Genomic DNA, 10,161 nt, shown 5'->3' on the forward strand with positions numbered 1-10,161 from the left:
AGCGGAAAATGGCTGTTTTTATTTTTATCCCTCCCTCTCTAGTGACTCTTCTGTGGAGTACCACATCTTGGGTATTACTATCCCATACGTCAATAGCTCATGGACTCTTCCCAATTACATGAAAGAAAACATAATTTATGTAAGAACTTACCTGATAAATTAATTTCTTTCATATTGGCAAGAGTCCATGAGAGCCAAAGCACAATTATATTTCCAGTTCCTTTTGTTGATCCTTTTACTCCTTTTTCTTTGACCCCACTACGTGGCTATTCGTTAAATTGAATTGTGGGTGTGGTGAGGGGTGTATTTATAGGCATTTGAGATTTGGGAAACTTTGCCCCTCCTGGTAGGATTGTATATCTCATACATCACTAGCTCATGGACTCTTGCCAATATGAAAGAAATGAATTTATCAGGTAAGTTCTTACATAAATTATGTTTTTATAGTTTCCAATTTACTTATATTATCACAGCTGCATCAATCTCATGTTATTCTTTGTTGAAGAGCTATCTAGAGCACTATATGACAGGAAATAGTGCTGCCATCTAGTGCTCTTTCTAATGTATAACATTGATGCAAAACTGCTGCCGCAGACACATGCACACTCCTGAGCTTAGCTTCCTGATTTTTATCAAAGGAAAACAAGAAAATGAAGAGAAAGTGATAATAAAAGTAAATTGGAAAGTTGTTTAAAGATGTATGTTCTATCAGAATCATGAAAGAATAATTTTGGGTTTTATGTCCCTTTAAGTCTTATAGAAAATGAAAAAGTGCAGAAGGAATCTATGCTACACTAGAAATAGCCTGTACTTTGTTATGTTGAATTGTGTAAGGTACTAAGTCTTATAGAGGAGACTAAGAAAGTCCTATATACAAATATTAATAAGTAGTGTATCTAAGTTTGCTTATTAAATTATAACTTTTATTTACAAACGGCTAGATTTAGAGTTTTGTCGGTAACGACCCGCGTAGCTAATGCTGGCTTTTTTTCTCTCGCACCTTTTAAATACCGCTGGTATTTAGAGTTCACAGAAGGGCTGCGTTAGGCTCCAAAAAGGGAGCGTAGAGCATATTTATCGCCACTGCAACTCTCAATACCAGCAGTGCTTCCGGACGCGGCCAGCTTCAAAAACGTGCTTGTGCACGATTCCCCCATAGAAAACAATGGGGCAGTTTGAGCTGAAAAAAAAAAAGCAGCGTTCAGCTCCTAACGCAGCCCCATTGTTTCCTATGGGGAAACACTTCCTAAGTCTGCATCTAACACCCTAACATGAACCCTGAGTCTAAACACCCCTAACCTTACACTTATTAACCCCTAATCTGCCGCCCCCGCTATCGCTGACCCCTGCATATTTTTTTAACCCCTAATCTGCTGCTCCGTACACCGCCGCAACCTACATTATACCTATGTACCCCTAATCTGCTGCCCCTAACACAGCCGACCCCTATATTATATTTATTTACCCCTAATCTGCCCCCCACAACGTCGCCGCCAGCTACCTACAATAATTAACCCCTAATCTGCCGACCGGACCTCACCGCTACTATAATAAATGTATTAACCCCTAATCCGCCTCACTAACCCTATAATAAATAGTATTAACCCCTAATCTGCCCTCCCTAACATCGCTGACACCTAACTTCAAGTATTAACCCCTAATCTGCCGACCGGACCTCACCGCTACTCTAATAAATGTATTAACCCCTAAAGCTAAGTCTAACCCTAACACTAACACCCCCCTAAATTAAATATAATTTAAATCTAATGAAATAAATTAACTCTTATTAAATAAATTATTCCTATTTAAAGCTAAATACATACCTGTAAAATAAACCCTAATATAGCTACAATATAAATTATAATTATATTGTAGCTATTTTAGGATTTATATTTATTTTACAGGCAACTTTGTAATTATTTTAACCAGGTACAATAGCTATTAAATAGTTAAGAACTATTTAATAGCTACCTAGTTAAAATAATTTCAAAATTACCTGTAAAATAAATCCTAACCTAAGTTACAATTAAACCTAACACTACACTATCAATAAATTAATTAAATAAAACACCTACAATTATCTACAATTAAATCTAACACTACACTATCAATAAATTAATTAAATAAAATACCTACAAATAAATACAAATAAATACACTAACTAAAGTACAAAAAATTAAAAAAAGCCAAGTTACAAAAAATAAAAAAATTAATTACAAACATAATAAAAATATTAAAATTTTAAGCTAATTACACCTACTCTAAGCCCCCTAATAAAATAACAAAGCCCCCCCAAAATAAAAAAAATACCCTACCCTATTCTAAAATTAAAATAAAAAAGCTCTTTTACCTTACCAGCCCTTAAAAGGGCATGCCCCAAAGAATTCAGCTCTTTTGCCTGGAAAAAAAAACATACAATACACCCCCTCAACATTACAACCCACCACCCACATACCCCTAATCTAACCCAAACCCCCCTTAAATAAACCTAACACATAGCCCCTGAAGATCTTCCTACCTTATCTTCACCACACCGGGTATCTATCACCGATCCGTCCAGGCTCCAAAATCTTCATCCAAGCCCAAGCGGGGGCTGGAGATCCATCATCCGGCTAAAGTCTTCTATCAAGCGGCAAGAAGAAGTCCAGAAGAAGCTCCAAAGTCTTCATCCTATCCGGGCAGAAGAGGAGATCCGGACCGGCAACCATCTTCATCCAAGCGGCATCTTCTATCTTCATCCGATGACGAGCGGCTCCATCTTGAAGACCTCCGGCGCGGATCCATTCTCTTCTTCCGACGTCCTAAGTCCGAATGAAGGTTCCTTTAAATGACGTCATCCAAGATGGCGTCCCTCGAATTCCGATTGGCTGATAGGATTCTATCAGCTAATCGGAATTAAGGTAGGAAAAATCTGATTGGCTGATGGAATCAGCCAATCAGATTCAAGTTCAATCCGATTGGCTGATCCAATCAGCCAATCAGATTGAGCTTGAATTCTATTGGCTGATCGGAACAGCCAATAGAATGCGAGCTCAATCTGATTGGCTGATTCAATCAGCCAATCAAATTTTCCCTACCTTAATTCCGATTGGCTGATAGAATCCTATCAACCAATCTGAATTCGAGGGACGCCATCTTGGATGACGTCATTTAAAGGAACCTTCATTTGGACTTAGGACGTTGGAGGAAGAGGATGGATCCGCGCCGGAGGTCTTCAAGATGGAGCCGCTCGTCATCGGATGAAGATAGAAGATGCCGCTTGGATGAAGATGGTTGCCGGTCCGGATCTCCTCTTCTGCCCGGATAGGATGAAGACTTTGGAGCCTCTTCTGGACTTCTTCTTGCTGCTTGATAGAAGACTTCAGCCGGATGATGGATTTCCAGCCCCCGCTTGGGCTTGGATGAAGATTTCGGAGCCTGGACGAATCGGTGATAGATACCCGGTGTGGTGAAGATAAGGTAGGAAGATCTTCAGGGGCTTAGTGTTAGGTTTATTTAAAGGGGGTTTGGGTTAGATTAGGGGTATGTGGGTGGTGGGTTGTAATGTTGGGGGGGTGTATTGTGTTTATTTTTACAGGTAAAAGAGCTGAATTCTTTGGGGCATGCCCCGCAAAAGGCCATTTTAAGGGCTGGTAAGGTAAAAGAGCTTTTCTATTTTAATTTTAGAATAGGGTAGGGCATTTTTTTTATTTTGGGGGGCTTTGTTATTTTATTAGGGGGCTTAGAGTAGGTGTAATTAGCTTAAAATTGTTGTAATATTTTCATTATGTTTGTAATTAATTTTTTTATTTTTTGTAACTTAGCTTTTTTTATTTTTTGTACTTTAGTTAGTTTATTTAATTGTATTTATTTTTAGGTATTTCATGGAATTAATTTATTGATAGTGTAGTGTTAGGTTTAATTGTAACTTAGGTTAGGATTTATTTTACAGGTAATTTTGAAATTATTTTAACTAGGTAGCTATTAAATAGTTCTTAACTATTTAATAGCTATTGTACCTGGTTAAAATAAATACAAAGTTGCCTGTAAAATAAATATAAATCCTAAAATAGCTACAATATAATTATAATTTATATTGTAGCTATATTAGGGTTTATTTTACAGGTAAGTATTTAGCTTTAAATAGGAATAATTTATTTAATAAGAGTTAATTTATTTCGTTAGATTTAAATTATATTTAACTTAGGGGGTGTTAGGGTTAGACTTAGCTTTAGGGGTTAATACATTTATTAGAGTAGCGGTGAGGTCCAGTCGGCAGATTAGGGGTTAATACTTGAAGTTAGGTGCCGGCGATGTTAAGGAGGGCAGATTAGGGGTTAATACTATTTATTATAGGGTTATTGAGGCGAGAGTGAGGCGGATTAGGGGTTAATAACTTTATTATAGTAGCGGTGAGGTCCGGTCGGCAGATTAGGGGTTAATAATTGTAGGTAAGGTAGCAGCGACATTGGTGGTGGCAGATTAGGGGTTAATAAATATAATATAGGGGTTGGCGGTGTTAGGGGCAGCAGATTAGGGGTACATAGGGATAACGTAGGTTGCGGCGGTGTGCGGTCGGCAGATTAGGGGTTACATTTTTTTATTGGCGGCGATGTGGGGGGGCCTCGGTTTAGGGGTACATAGGTAGTTTATGGGTGTTAGTGTACTTTAGAGCACAGTAGTTAAGAGCTTTATGAACCGGCGTTAGCCCATAAAGCTCTTAACTCCTGACTTTTTTCTGCGGCTGGAGTTTTGTCGGTAGAGGCTCTACCGCTCACTTCAGCCAAGACTCTAAATACCGGCGTTAGAAAGATCCTATTGAAAAGATAGGATACACAATTGGCGTAGGGGGATCTGCGGTATGGAAAAGTCGCGGCTGGAAAGTGAGCGTTAGACCCTTACCTACACGACTCTAAATACCAGCGGTAGCCCAAAACCAGCATTAGGAGCCTCTAACGCTGGTTTTGACGGCTAACGCCAAACTCTAAATCTAACCAAAAGATTGTAATTAAAACATTTTGTATATACTTGTAAGGTCTCACACACCTTTTTAACCTGCATCTAATGAAACAATTAAAAACACTGAGTTTTTGCCTCACTATAATTATTAACTGTGTTTTTGTAATGTTTGTGTGACAGTGGTATATTTGTATTTAATATATTGTAGGGTCCTGGTGGTTCTAGCAATGAAATTTGTGAGCATGTGCGGATGTTTATAGTGTATATGACTATGATTTACTAATGGCTGCCACATGATACAGGGGCAGGGAAATGGAGGGAAATTTACAAAAAAGAAAAACCTACTGCTCATTTGCAGCTATTACATGCTGTTTGAATATCCTGTTTTTTTTGTTTTTTTTTGGGTTTTTTTAAATCTAGTGGTCTAGTTCCATAAGATTGAGGGTGCAAAATTCCGATTATCTTAATATAATGACGGAATAATCTAGATTTTATTAAAGAGACAGAGACGAGTATTTTGCTATTCTTTTCCTTTTACTATTCAAATAGCATTTTTAAAGTATAAAAGATAACAGAAAAAACAGAAAAATTCAAAACATAACCCATGACAGGTAATAATACAATAATCAGGTAGCACATGTCCAATCAGATAACACCATAGTCCTTTAAACTGTGAGAAAAACGCTAATCTACCTCTTTTCTATTTGCTGATAATAGGAACAGTAGCATGGGAAACAAAAAGAAACAAAAGTCTGAAAAAAGACAAAATATGCTGAAGATGAGGAGGACAAAATAACAAAGTTCATCTGAGGAAAAAACTGGAAACTTGAAGAAACTGGAACATCTTGGAAACTTGAAATTCCTTGAAACTGTAGAAGTCTTTCCTCTCTTGAAATTCCGGAATAGACAAGTAGATGATACCTCTTTAGGATCCTGGATTGGATGGAGGTTGAACTGAAATATATATAAAAATATTAAAGGAACCAATAAAATAATCAAACAAAATTCTTTAATTAACTGAAACACATATTGTTAAGGCAGGGATATAGAGGTGGGAAAATACTCGTCTCTGTCTCTTTAATAAAATCTAGATTATTCTGTCCTATTTTACTAGTTTAAAGCAAATAAATTCAAGATGCCAGATGGTGTGGAATAGAAGAAATAGGTTTAAAACAAAACTGACAAAAAATAGGCCTAGATTACGAGTTTTGCGTTAGCCTTAAAAAGCAGCGTTAAGAGGTCCTAACGCTGCTTTTTAACGCCCGCTGGTATTACGAGTCCTGCAGGTACAGGTGTACCGCTCACTTTTTTGGCCAGACTCAGAAATATCGCAAATCCATTTACGTCAATTGCGTATCCTATATTTTTAAAGGGACTTGCATAGCACCGGTATTATGAGTCTGACAAAAAGTGAGCGGTAGACACTCTCCTGTCAAGACTCGTAACACATTTTAAAGTCAGTAGTTAAGAGTTTTATACTACAACGCCGTAGCATAAAACTCTTAACTAAAGTGCTAAAAAGTACACTAACACCCATAAACTACCTATTAACCCCTAAACCTAGCCCCCCCCCCCCACATTGCAAACACTAAAATAAATATTTTAACCCCAATCTGCTGAACCGGACATCGCTGCCACTATAATAAACATATTAACCCCTAAACCGCCGTACTCCCGCATCGCAAAAATTAGTTAAAAATTATTAACCCCTAATCTGCCGTCCCTAACATCGCCGCCACCTACCTACATTTATTAACCCCTAATCTGCCGCCCCCAACGTCGCCACCACTATATTAAAGTTATTAACCCCTAAATCTAAATCTAATCCTAACCCTAACACCACCTAACTTAAATATAATTAAAATAAATCTAAATAAAATTACTACAATTAACTAAATTATTCCTATTTAAAACTAAATACTTACCTATAAAATAAACCCTAAGCTAGCTACAATATAACTAATAGTTACATTGTAGCTAGTTTAGGGTTTATTTTTATTTTACAGGCAACTTTGTATTTATTTTAACTAGGTAGAATAGTTATTAACTATTTAATAACTATCTAGTTAAAATAAAGTCAAATTTACCTGTAAAATGAAACCTAACCTAAGTTACAATTACACCTAACACTACACTACAATTAAATTAATTACCAAAATTAAATACAATTAATTACAATTAAATAAAATTATCTAAAGTACGGGAAAAAAAACCACTAAATTACAGAAAATAATAAAGAAATTACAAGATTTTTAAACTAATGACACCTACTCTAATCCCCCTAACAAAATAAAAAAGCCCCCCAAAATAAAAAAAAAGCCCTACCCTACACTAAATTACAAATAGCCCTTAAAAGGGCCTTTTGCGGGGCATTGCCCCAAAGTAATCAGCTCTTTTACCTGAAAAAAAAATTACAATTCCCCCCCACAACATTAAAACCCACCACCCACACAACCAACCCTACTCTAAAACCCACCCAATCCCCCCTTAAAAAACTTAACACTAACCGCCTGAAGATCACCTTACCGGGAGACGTCTTCACCCAACCGGGCCGAAATCCTCAACAAAGCCAGGAGAAGTCTTCATCCAAGCCGGGCGAAGTGGTCCTCCAGATGGGCAGAAGTCTTCATCCAGACGGTATCTTCTATCTTCATCCATCCGGCGCGGAGCGGGTCCATCTTCAAGACATCCTACACGGAGCATCCTCTTCTTTCCACGGCCGACGACTGAATGAAGTGTCCTTTAAATGACGTCATCCAAGATGGCGTCCCTTCAATTCCGATTGGCTGATAGAATTCTATCAGCCAATCAGAATTAAGGTAGAAAAAATCCTATTGGCTGATGCAATCAGCCAATCGGATTGAACTTCAATCCTATTGGCTGTTCCAATCAGCCAATAGAATGCCAGTTCAATCCTATTGGCTGATTGCATCAGCCAATAGGATTTTTTCTACCTTAATTCCGATTGGCTGATAGAATTCTATCAGCCAATCGGAATTGAAGGGATGCCATCTTGGATGACGTCATTTAAATAATCCTTCATTCAGTCATCAGCCGTGGAAAGAAGAGGATGCTCCGCGTCGGATGTCTTGAAGATGGACCCGCTCCGCGCCGGATGGATGAAGATAGAAGATGCCGTCTGGATGAAGACTTCTGCCCGTCTGGAGGACCACTTCTTCCCGGTTGGGTGAAGACGTCTCCCGATAAGGTGATCTTCAAGGGGTTAGTGTTAGGTTTTTTAAGGGGGTATTGGGTGGGTTTTAGAGTAGGGTTGGTTGTGTGGGTGGTGGGTTTTAATGTTGGGGTTTTTTTTTTTCAGGTAAAAGAGCTGATTACTTTGGGGCAATGCCCCGCAAAAGGCCCTTTTAAGGGTTATTTGTAATTTAGTGTAGGGTAGGACTTTTTTATTTTGGGGGGGCTTTTTTTATTTTGTTAGGGGGATTAGATTAGGTGTAATTAGTTTAAAAATCTTTTAATTTCTTTATTATTTTCTGTAATTTAGTGGGGGGGTTTTGTACTTTAGATAATTTTATTTAATTGTAATTAATTGTATTTAATTTAGGTAATTAATTTAATTGCAGTGTAGTGTTAGGTGTAATTGTAACTTAGGTTAGGTTTTATTTTACAGGTAAATTTGTCTTTATTTTAACTAGGTAGTTATTAAATAGTTAATAACTATTTAATAACTATTCTACCTAGTTAAAATAAATACAAAGTTGCCTGTAAAATAAAAATAAACCCTAAGCTAGCTACAATGTAACTATTAGTAATATTGTAGCTAGCTTAGGGTTTATTTTATAGGTAAGTATTTAGTTTTAAATAGGAATAATTTAGTTAATTGTAGTAATTTTATTTAGATTTATTTTAATTATATTTAAGTTAGGGGGTGTTAGGGTTAGACTAGGTTTAGGGGTTAATAACTTTATTATAGTGGCGGCGATGTTGGGGGCGGCAGATTAGAGGTTAATAAATGTAGGTAGGTTGCGGCAGAGTAGGGGTTGATAAATAAAATGTAGGTGTCGGCGATGTTGGGGGGCGGCAGATTAGGGGTTCATAAGTATAATGTAGGTGGCTGCGGTGTCCGGAGTGGCAGATTAGGGGTTAATAAAATAATGCAGGTGGTGGCGATGTCAGGGGTGGCAGATTAGGGGTTAATAAGTGTAAGATTAGGGGTGTTTAGACTCAGGGTTCATGTTAGGGTGTTAGGTGAAGACATAAATGTGCACAAGCACGTTTTACCAGCTCACCACTAACGTAAGCAGCGCTAGTATTGAGATGTGATGTGGAGCAAAATTTTGCTCTACGCTCACTTTTTTGCGGCTAACGCCGGGTTTGTAAAAACCCGTAATACCAGCGCTGTCTGTAAGTGAGCGGTGAACATAAACTGCTCGTTAGCACCGCACAGCCTCTAATGCAAAACTCGCAATCTAGGCGAGAGTCAGAAGACCAATCTGCAGCATTTAAATTATCTTATAATGAAGCAGACTTAGAAAAGGCCTTAGAAGCAGAAGCTCATTGAATAGAGTGAGAAGAAAAAACAGGATCCACACCAGCTTGCAACATAATCCCCTTGACCCACTTACTAATGGTAGAAGAAGTAACAAGTAAATTAGGTGGAGAGTAAGAAATTAACAGTTGTTTAGAATTAGAAGACCTCAAATAAAGAGTTTTAGATTCATAGCCTTTCATACAAGACACAACACAGAGTTTAGGATGTTTGACAAAATAAGGATAGAAAATGGTAGAAGTCATAGTTTTAGTACGTCTAGAAAGAGAAAAAATGACACCTTGAGGAGAAAAAATTTTTTGCATCATAATCTATAGCTTTAACATCAGAAACTCTTTTACAAGACAAAAGACATAACAAAGTTGCAAGTTTAAAAGTAAGATGTTTAAGAGACAAATCATCAAACATCCCAAAAATAGTTGTATTTAGGATGGAGGTCTTTGAACACGAATGACTTTAAGAAGATTACAAATGGTGAAATGTTGACTAATTGTCAGGATCACTTTCTGCTTTGGACTCTGTTCCTTTAAATTCTTTACTCCAATAGCCTGCCTACTTCCCCTTTAAATCTTCTCCGCTCTCTCAAGTCAACGCTTAGTATTTTGTTACACTGCCTTGAAGCAGCAGTCAACCATCCTAAGCTCCTCTTGATTTCTATCCTAAATTTTGTATAAGAATAACTGAATGTTTACAGTACACTATGTGCCTCGTATTTC

This window comes from Bombina bombina, chromosome 3 (assembly GCF_027579735.1).
Source record: "Bombina bombina isolate aBomBom1 chromosome 3, aBomBom1.pri, whole genome shotgun sequence".
NCBI lineage: Eukaryota > Metazoa > Chordata > Amphibia > Anura > Bombinatoridae > Bombina > Bombina bombina.